Genomic DNA, 11,517 nt, shown 5'->3' with positions numbered 1-11,517 from the left:
AAATAATCACCTTCCTTCAAGACGTAGTCCCTGAACTACTTTTCCAGATACTAGTCAAACTGATTAACCCTAACCCAGTCCAACTCTTTGGATCCCTTGTCCTATTAAGCTCGAGAGTCCTTAGGGGCCAATGTCTAATTGATTTTAAGTTAAAGTTTAGGTCAATACAATATGCAAGATGGTGGTTTGTGGGTCAAGAAAGGGTGATGAAATCTCCACCTTATCTTGTTTAGGGTTTGTGTCCTTAAGATATTTTATGGACTTATGTAATGCAAGAAGAAAAGATGGCCAGATTTGGTAGTTAATCAAGAGTAAATTGATTTGTTTCATTTTTTAGATTTTGTGATTAAGTATCTAATTTCTTAAGTAGATTATTAGGTGTCAATGTAGAGATTTTTTTTTGTTGAAAGAAAATAAGTTTGACTAAGAAACTAAGCAAATTAGAAAGTAAATAAAAAAAAACTAAGAATAAGACTAAATTTTTTTTTTAAATAATCATACCTAGATCTCCAACAACGATGCCAAAATTTGATCGCTGTCGTAGGTGGTCAAGAATAAAAACCAACTCAAACTATATAGATAGGGTAAGTAGGGATCGTTTCCATGGAGATCTAAGGTGATTACATATTTTTTTTAAGAAGAAATAAAAAAGAATTATTTATAGAAAGATTAAATAGAAATAAAATAATAAAAATTTAATTATAAATATAAATTAATTTATGAAAGAAAATAAGTCAAAAAAATAATTCAAAAATTTTGAATCCATCATATAAATTAGATTTTTTTTTTATGTTGCAATATTAATTCTTGTGATTAAGATATTAGCATAGCTTATCTCTAAGGGATACAGACTGTATCAGTAGATTACAGCTCATCCTATCAGAGTATAAACCATCTAAATTTAATTACAAGATATAAAATTTAATCTAACATACCACGATCTATCTCTCCAAAGCACGTACCGTATCCAGAGATCACAGCACGTCAATAGAGTGTATAGGTCGTGTAGGTTGAATCAATACCACAAAAAAAAAATAAAAAGATATGAAATAAAAGCATAATTTTATTGTATAAAAATTAAATATAAAAAAAAAATCTATTTACAAGCTTCATCGTATACCTGGATTGAAGGGATTTAATCACGTATCAAACTCTCTAGCTCAATAATCTCCCAATATTTGATCCCTAAAGCTCTTTAATTTTTTTTTCTATTTTTTTTTCTCTGATTATTTTCTTCTCTCCGTACTTATTCTCAGATCCTCTATTTATAGATAAATTTTTTATATTTTTTTGATAGGAAAAGGAGTCCTAAAATCTTTAGAAATCATATAAAACCCTTTACAATTGTTTCTGACCATTGAATCGGCTTCGGACCACTCAGATCAGTCCAAAATTTGATATTTTAATCCTTATCAAAGTCGAATGCATTTCTAACTATCGGATCATGCTCTAGATGAAATTTCAATCATTGGATCGTGCAAATCTCTCCTTAACAAAGTCAGAAACAACCACAGCCATTGGATTGAGCTCCAAATTTGATATGGACCGTTGATCAATGCAAAAAGTCTTCCATTGTGGACCATGCCTGTGGACCATGAACTATTCCTGTGGACCACGCCCTTGATTTTGTGGACCAAACGATCGGTCCACTGGCACCGAAGGTAATTTTTAATATTTTTTAGGATATTTTGGCTTGATTTTCACTCCAATTTTTGCCTGCAAAATAAAAAAAATATATACATTAAATTTTTCAAATTTTTTTATTATTTTAATACTTAAATTGCTCAATTAAATCAACATCTATTTTTCATAAATATACTCTAATTTTATATTTTTTTAAAAATTATTTATTTTTATAAAAAAATTAAATTTATTTATGAAATTAGGTTTTTAAGAATATGTTAGCACCATAAATTATCAAAAATATCTTCAATAAATATAAAAATATATCATTTATCAAAGAGTCTTTAGCCAGAGTAAGGATGAACAGTAGAAATAATTTTTACTGATTCATCAATTGAGTCATCATCATCAAATCGAGATATATATGGATAGGTATTTGGGTTTAATATATTTTCATGCTCATAGTCTTTTCGAGATATTGTGTGATCGAAGGATTGAATTACACTATATCTCACCATAGAAGGATAATTTTGATATTTTTATCAAATTTTAAATCTTTCAGATAGTCATGACATATTGCTAGATGTCAATCTTGATTTGTGAACTCATCAGAATTAAAAGAGTTTAATTCTAGAATCGATTAGGAAGAGTCCTAGTTGATTGGGACTCTCGAACTAACCTAATCCAATGGGTCCACTGTTGGTTAGATTTGAAATTTAATGGGTCACACACAATAAAAATTTGATCTTAGTTCAATCAATTTGAATTTATTATAAATTCAGTAGGTTCATTGAATTGCTAGCACATGAATTAACCCAAGTTTCCAATTGGATTTAGTGCAAAGGTGTTTGTGCTAAACTAGACTTGTTGCCTTAACCTAATGTGATTGGGTTTGAACCTATTTTTAAATAGGTGGCTTATCTGATTTTTAATGGAAGAGTTCCATTTAAATCCATCATCTCCATGTCAAATCCATACGAGAGAAATAAATAGGCATCATATTTATTTTGGAAGTTAAGGAGAGGAGTCCTTCTCCTTTACTTATCTTAATTTTCTTACATGATCCACATGTCCCTTAATTTTGTGCGCCATGTGATGATGCCTTGGGATAATGTGGATGTGGAAGATGAGGTAGAGTCCTTCTCTTGGAATGAACTCCATGCCAAATTATTTTGGGATGCCATATTTATTTGGGCGTTGGAATTGGAAGAGTCCAATTCAATTAAAACTCTTAATTCCTTCCATATTCTTCATGTGTTTATTAATTCCTCATGACATCAGATGTCTCTTGGGATTATGGGAGTAGAAGAGGAAGGAGAGTCTTTCTTTTGGAAGGAGTTTGAATGCCAAATAATAATGGGACGCCACATTTTTTGGTGTATATGGAAGAGTCCTTAATATATTGGACTTTTGATTTTCCCATGCCAATCCATCTCTGATGCACCATATTATGGCGTTCAGATTTTTTTCTGGCCAAGGAAGAATCCTTCTATAGATGAAACACCTTCTTTTCTACACCTTAACCCATGGGATTCCACACTAATATTTATTTGTGGTGTGTAATGGATTAGGGACGCCAAGAGTTGGCGTCCCATGGTATGCCCTCTTGTTCCCTATAAAATGGGGGCATTAGTCCATGGTTCACATCCCATTTTTTGGCTGGGTTTTAGCATGAGAATGAGAGGATAAAGACAAGAAAAAGTTTGAAAAAAAATGTAAGAGATGAGGGAGAGAAAATGGAAAGGAAGGTAGAAGGAAATTGGAAAGCATGTGATGCTTGTCCAAAAATCAATTTATTCAAGTGTTGAACATCTGATTTAATTTTTGTGTGGTGTAATATTTTGAGGAAGAGTTCCTAAAAAGGTCTTAGTGGAGGTCATGAAGGCATACAAGTAATGGTGCAAAAGTTCTTGCAAAGGACGGTCGGCAGTGCACTCACGAAGAAGGTTGTAGCACCATATCGAGTTGGGAAGGACCCTGATCAATCCTGTGTGGATCACCATTGGAGGGCTTCTACTTTGGAGTCTTATGAAAGTTTTGAATTACCAGTTCATGGTCTTCATGGTGGTATATGACTTTTGGTCTTCTAATAATATGCATGTTTTTGTGATTTGATTGTAATCATCATGGGGTTCCTAGGATTTTGTGTTTTGGTGGTCTTGTTTAAATGTTAAACTTTATTTTCAAATATTGAATGCACGTTAAAAATTTTTGAAATCTACATTCTACTGCATTACCAAAACCCAACATTTTCTTCCTTGATTTATACTGCTACTAGGGACTAGAAACCAGTAAAGGAGGTGGATGCCCATGGCCCTTGTGGGCATGAAGAGGTGGGATGCCCAAGGGAGGGGTGTGTGGGACGCCCAAGGGAGAAGAGAGGGGGAGGAGAAGAGAGGGTGTGGGGGGTTCCTTTGAGGCATGTGAGCTGTTGGTTTGGATGCCCAGGGACCTTAGGAGAGGTCTTTTTAAATAGTCATAAGGATTGAATCCTATTCAATCTCATTATACAAGTCCTACTTGCATTAGGTTTCCTAATAACTTATTCAACTTTCTTTAGGAATCCTTTTAGACATTAACTCTTGGAGCCCTTGCACCCACATAAACACACCCCAAAGTACACTAAAGGGATTCTCCATAAAGGGTCTACATGCTCTCTAAAGATGGGATACGCCCAACTTGATCCAATCAAGGTGGCACCCCAACTAAACTATCAAGGAATATTAATTAAGGACTTGCACCCTTAATTCAATTGATCTAAAATCTTAGACACCCAATAATTGGAGTCCAATAAATTTAATTTATTTTGATTATTAGTAGATAATTAAGTTTGAATTATCTTATCAAATAAAAAATTCAAATGTAAAGAAAAAATTGGGTCCAACCATGTGCTAGCAAAGTTACTTTGAACCCAATCGGATTTTTCTAAACCCAATTGACACTTCATAAGTCCAATTGCTAATTCCAAGCCTAATCTCATTGTTGTGTGACCCCATGGCTCAATTCTATATGGTAGTAAAATATACAATGATCTCTATCAAAGTATCATTGAAACTCTTTTCAATAGGTCAAAATAATTCCACTCTAATTCATTAAGAATTGTCGATCCAGAATAATCTTAGTGAGCTCTCACAATCCACCAGTGACATCTAGCAGATGTAGTGGCAATCCAATAGAATTGAAATGAACCTCAAGGTGTAGTTAGCATGTGATTTAGTCCCACTGTCGTGAGTCCCGACTAGATGGCAGGTCTTAGATAAATCATCAAACCTCAGTATTAGTCATATGATAGATTTGATCAGCTCAAGTTCAATTGTGATTTTGATGAAAATTTTTTTCCATCAATCACACTACTGTGGCCATAGATTTTCAGACTTAGCCTTTCAAATCCCATAAGACTACTCCTCTCTATCAAGGTTGATAGATTCTATCTTGATGCGCACCTTACTACTACAATGGACCAACTGTCGCCAACATCCACTATAAGGGCTCATTAAGATCTATATTTATGCATCAGTCAAACTCCAGTAGCCTCACTGCGAGTAGTAGTACCATCTCAGATCAAAAGACTATTCACACAACTACAGCATCAAGATAATCACTGACAATTGAATAGAAATCTAAGTGATCTCTCATATGGTCACGCTCAGTACTAGTTGTTCTCTAACAACTATCCACACTCATCGTCCAGTATCTCTACACTGTAGACTAGAGACTCATCTATCCCGAAGGAAGTGATTTATGCACCGATCTATCTGGATTGATCACCATCCTCACGATGATCCTATGATCGAAAGTATTTTAAAATTAAATACATGTCTCTAATTCTCAATACTTTGAGAAGTTATATCGAAAGTTAATTTTATGGATGATTCAAAGACACATCACACTTGAATAAAAAATAAACTTATCTTTTTATTGATCAAATCAATATATAAAGTATAAAATTATATCCTAAATTTATTACAATATGTCAGCCATATTAAATTCTAGGACATACATCTAACATAAAGGTCTATAGGGATAGATCTAAAAGGATGCTAGGCTTGTCACAAAAGCTATACATAGAGAAGGTGCTGAAGAGGTTCCGCATGAAAAATTTTAAAAGAGGATTGTTACCTCTTAGGCATGATATTAATCTTTTCAAGATGATGTGTCCGACCATATTTGAAGAAGTTCAGTGCATGAGTAAGATTCCTTATGCCTCAGCCATAGGGAGTCTCATCTATGCCATGCTATGTACTCGACCTGATATTACCCTTGCCATGAGTGTCACGAGTAGGTATTAGTCGAATCCAAACAAGGAGTACTGGATAGCTGTGAAAAATATCTTTAAGTACTTGAGAAGGACTAAAGATTTGTGCTTGATCTTTGAAGGAGGTTCTGATTTACGAGTTAAGGGATATACTGATTCAGACTTAATATTTGATCCTGATGATAGAAAGTCTATGTCAGGATATGTGTTCATTTGTAATGGTGGTGTAGTTAGCTAGAAGAGTTCTAAGTAACCCATCATAGTGGATTCGACCACAGAGACTGAGTATTGTTGAATGTATGCCCTATAAGTCAATCTTGGCTGACACATTTTATATCTCTAGGATATGATTTTATACTTATTGGGTAGTTATACTACCATTCATATCTATATGTCCATGAATCATCTAAGAGATTAACAAGATGATGATATATATTTTCAAAGAGTTGAGAATTTGAGGCATATATCATATATGGTTGATTCCTAAATTGCTCCTGATCATAGGATCATCATGGAGATGGTGATTGATTCGGATAGACCAGTGCACGGATCACTTTCTTCGGACAGATGGGTCTCGAGTCTACAGTGTAGAGACACTAAAGTGAGAGTACAGGTGGTTGTTAGAGAATAACTAACACTGAGTGTGACCAACACGAGAAGTCACATGGATGTCTGCTCTCTCGTTAGTAACTTTTTCAATACTGCAATTGTATGACTGGTCCTTTGACCTGAGATAATACTACTGCTCGCAGTGAGGCTGTTGGAGTTTGACTAACAGATCAACATGAGTCTCAAAGAGCCCTTGTAGTGGATATTTACGATAGTTGGTCCACTGTAGGAGTGGGGTGTGTATCAAGATGGGATCTATCGATCCTAGTAGAAGAGAGTAGTCCTATAAAATTTAAGAGACTGAGTTTTTAAGTCTATGGCCATGGCAATGTGATTGATGAAAAAAATTTTTCATAGAATCACGTATGGACTTAAACTGATTGAATCTATTATATGACCAATATTGAGGTTTGACGATTTATCCATGACCTACCATCTAATCGAGACTCACGAAAGAGGGACTAAATCACATGTTAACTACACTTAGACATTCACTTTAGTTCTACTGGGTTACCACTATATATTGCTAGATATCACTAGTTGGTTGTGAGAGCTCACTAGGATTGTTCTGGATCGACAATCCTTGTTGAGTTAGAGTGATTATTCCGACCCATTGAAAAGAGTTTCAATGATACGATGATACAGATCATTGTACGTCTCATTATCAGATAGAATTGAATCTATGAGGTCACACAATAAAGAGATTAGGTTTGGAATAAGTAATTGAGCTTATGAAGTATCAATTGGATTTAAAAAAGTCTATTGGGTTCATAGTAACCTTGCTAGCATATGGTTGGAACCAATTTCTCTTTCCATTGGGATTACTTATTTGACAAGTTAATTCTAATTTAATTACCTGCTAATAACCTACATGAATAAAATTTATAAAACTTCAATTATTGGGTGTCGAAGGTTATGGATCACATAAATTAAAGGCGCAAGTCCCATATGAATCTCCTTGATAGTTATTATCGGGTGCCACCTTGATTTGATCAATTTGGGCATGTCCATTGATTAGAGGGCCTTTTATTTCCAAATGAGGCATCTCTTGGGTATGTTTTGGGGTGTCTAATTATGGGTGCAAGGGCTCCAATTGTTGGTGCCTAATGGACTTCCTAATGTAAGTTGGATAACTTAAGTTAATAGGAATCTTAATGCAAGTAGGACTTGTATTATGAGATTGAATAGGATTCAATCCTTATGCCTATTTAAAGGGACCTCTCCTAAGATCCCTAGAGCATCAAAACCAGTAGCCCCTCACACTCAAAGGCTCCCCCCACACCCTCTCTTCCTCTCTCTTTCTCTCATCTTGGGTGTTCTATACACCCCTTCCTTGGGATGCACATCCCAAGGAGTTCCATACCCAAAGGAGTTTGGTGTTAAATGTGCACCCTAGATGCCAGATTGGCTGACACATTCCTATACAAATCTAAGGACAAATTTATAATTTTGACTATAAATCAATAAATGGGTTATTCTTCTATCACATTGTGTACATTGTGTCTGTGATACATTTTTTGAGTTAGTAGGAATATCAATTCATATTTTTAAGAGTTAAAAATTTAAGACATGAATTTACATAACTAACTCATAAACAAATCCTGACCATAGGATCATCACGAGGATGGTGATCGATCCGGAAGGTTGGTGTACGATCGCTTTCTTAGGGTAGATGTGTCTTGAGTCTGCGGTGTGGAGACATCGAAGCAAGAGTACAGGTATTCATTGAGAATGAGAGTACTGAGCATGACCATATCGAGCAGTCATAAGGAAGTCTACCTTCTCGTCGATGACTAGCTCGATGCTGCAGTTGTGTGTCTAGTTCATTGACCTGAGGTGCATCGACAGATTACCTTGAGTGTGTTATAGTTTGACTACATCATAACTCAGTCTCCTAGCCATTCAAAACCCTGAGGTGTATGTTGGCTGTAGCATATTCAGTGTAGGAATTAGGTCGCACCAAGATGGGATCTATCAACCTCAGTAGAAGAGAGTAGTCCTATGATGATCAAAAGATCGAGTCCTTAAGCCCATGGCCATGGCAGAGTGAAATAATTAAAAAGAGTTTTTCATTAGGATTTCACATCAGACTCGGATCGATCGATTGATTCATATGACTGATGTTGGGTTTGACGAGTTCACCTTAATCCTAATTCAGTCGGGACTCATGATAGAGGAACTCAATCACACAGGTAGCTGCACCGAGAGGTTCATCTTCAATTCTGATGGGTTGCCACCACATACTGCTAGGCGTCACTAATGGATTTTGGGAGCAATTAAAATGATATTGATGATCGATCATTCTAATTGTCTGAATCAGAAGAGTTCTAGTCCATCGAAAGGAGTTTCGATGATGTCGATGATAAGATCACGACATGTCTCATTACCATACAAAATTGAACCTAATTGGATCATATAAATAAGGGTTAGGATCTGGATGCCATCAATTGGGCTAACCCAATTGATTTGGATAAGATTCAATTAGGTTCAAGAAAATCGTGCTAGCACACGATTGAGCCTAACTTTCTCCTCATGTAATCTTTTCTGTCTCTACTGAGCCAAATATGATTTGACTCATCTAGAGAATCTTGGGAAGGTTTCTCTCAGTCTAAATGAAGTTTGTCCAGCTTAGAAAAGGCTTGTCTTAATTCATGAGATGAATTTAAGATAAGCACCTGCTAACTCCTGTCACCTGCCAATTTCATTTTAGGACATTTGTCAAAAGTTGAAATATGGGTCTTAAATTGAAGGCCACTTGGCAAGAGCTTATTGAAGGATTTTTGTGGAGCCAAACCACATCAAATTGGGTGCCATAATCAGATTATGGTGCGAGCCCAATTGGATTAAGTGGGCACCCTAAGTGGATAAGGTTGGAGAGTCTTGATAAGATTGGACTCTTTGGCGCCAACCTCTCTTTGTCCTTATCCAATGTTGGTGCCAACTTTGAGATAGAGGCTTGGGTTCTTATCTGATGTGATCAGATGATATCAAGCAATCAATTAAAATTTTTCCAAAATTTATTGGAATATTTTGATTGGTTGCATGATGTGGCACTGCACAGCATACAGGGTCTATATAAATCCTTCTGTGCCTAGGGTTTTAGGCAGAAATTGTTTTATGCACCAAACCCAATAGCTGCCACCCCCTCCCTTCTTCTCTATATCCTCCCTACTCTCCTATCTCCCCGCTTCACGTCCAAGGAGTTGGATGTTCATCTGGTGCAAGAAAAAGGCGTGGTGACGCTTGGAACAGGAAGGCTGCAGGACATCTTCGACAGGCTGTTGCTCCAACTTCAAAAGGAGTTCTGAAGTACTTTCAAATCAGATAGAGATCTAATTTTTGGAGCATAGATTTTTGAGGAGAAGATGTTCTAGGTTCTACCTGAGTGGGTACCAGTAGAGGCCAGGCACTTACGTGGCTACATCAGAACCTAGGGCTGTGCTGAGATCATCTACAGGGTAATCAGATTATCCTTGAGGTATGTCTATACTTCTCATACTTTTAGATTTAATTTTAGATTTTAAATATCAGATAATAAAACTAAATCTAACAAATATTAGATCTAAAATATTATAGAATAAAATTTTTAAATTATTCCACCTCAGATTTGATGAAATCTGGAAGATCCTACAAAGAAAAAAAGTGATTTTTCCTTCAACTGGTATCAGAGCCAGGTTCATGGCTCTATTTCAGATCTAATTTAGATCTAATCTTTTATATTTATTTATCTAATATTTAAAAAATTTTAGATATTATATTAGATATGATAAGATCTAAAATCAAAATATTTAAAATTAAATCTAAGAAGATCTAACATGCATGAGATGCATGACTAGACTAGGATTAGTTGAATCCATGAACAATCTTAAGTTTTATATTTTAATATAATTAAAATATGAATTAAATCTAATTTATTTTTTATTTTTATGATATTATAAGTATTATAATTATATTATAAAATAGAAAATAAAATTTTAATTTTTTCATAAAATTGATCTGTTGTATGCCTAGACTAGTTGTAGAATTGTTCCAGTAACTTATCTAGAATAGATTTAATTTTGAATAGTTTAATTTAAATCTTTTTTTTTAGATATTATATGTGATGTATCAGATCTGAAAGCATGTTAATTAGATCAATTTTTAATACATGAGATGTATACAAAGCATGTATTAGTTAGATCTTAAATTGTATATGAGATATGTAAATTTAGATCTAACTAGTTTTGTAGTTAAATTTATATTTTTGATTAAGGTGTTCCTCATGGCTGTCTGATCATAAGAACGAAGTAAAGTTTTAAGACCCTCTCTTTCCATGCAATGGGGTGTTCTTATGACGTGTAGGGGTACCGCGCATTTATCCTTAATCAGAAATCAAAACTTACTTTTTTGCAAAACCCTAGATCCTGAAACCCTAAGATTTATTTTACATGTTTTATTTATGAATCCAAACTTAATTAATGAATTAAGTTTATGAAATCAATTTGGTCTAAAATTGAAAATTTCAGATCTAAGATATTTTCATAAAATTGGGTTCGGACTTGGGTAGCTCAATTAGGTCAGCGGTTGATCAAACTGAATCAAGAGTTGGTTAGGTGGGATCATGAAAGCTAATAATTGACCAGCCTAATAGGATTAATTCTGGGTCAAGGTCGAATCATATTTAGATGTGACTCGATCAAGTTAAGACCTAATTTGGCTCAGGGGTTAGAGTCTGGATTGTAGGCTAACCCAATTGGTTCTGGTTTGATAATTTGGTGTCTAAGGTAAGTTAGGCAGATACGACCGACTGGTTTTTAATTGAGAGCTACTCAACTCGAATGCATTCTTGTCGAGTTAATGACATATCCCTTCCATCGGTCTCACTTACCTGGCCATATGTGTCGACCCAGTTCTGATTTGAGGTGGCTAACAATTCGAGCTGACCCATGCCACTAGGTTAGTTATAATTGTTATGATTATGTCAAGTTAAGTATAATGAAACCTAAATCAAATCTTGCTAAAAAAATATTAAGTCTAGATCTTCCACTATT

This window comes from Elaeis guineensis, chromosome 6 (assembly GCF_000442705.2).
Source record: "Elaeis guineensis isolate ETL-2024a chromosome 6, EG11, whole genome shotgun sequence".
Lineage (NCBI taxonomy): Eukaryota > Viridiplantae > Streptophyta > Magnoliopsida > Arecales > Arecaceae > Elaeis > Elaeis guineensis.
This window is presented reverse-complemented; position numbering follows the sequence as displayed.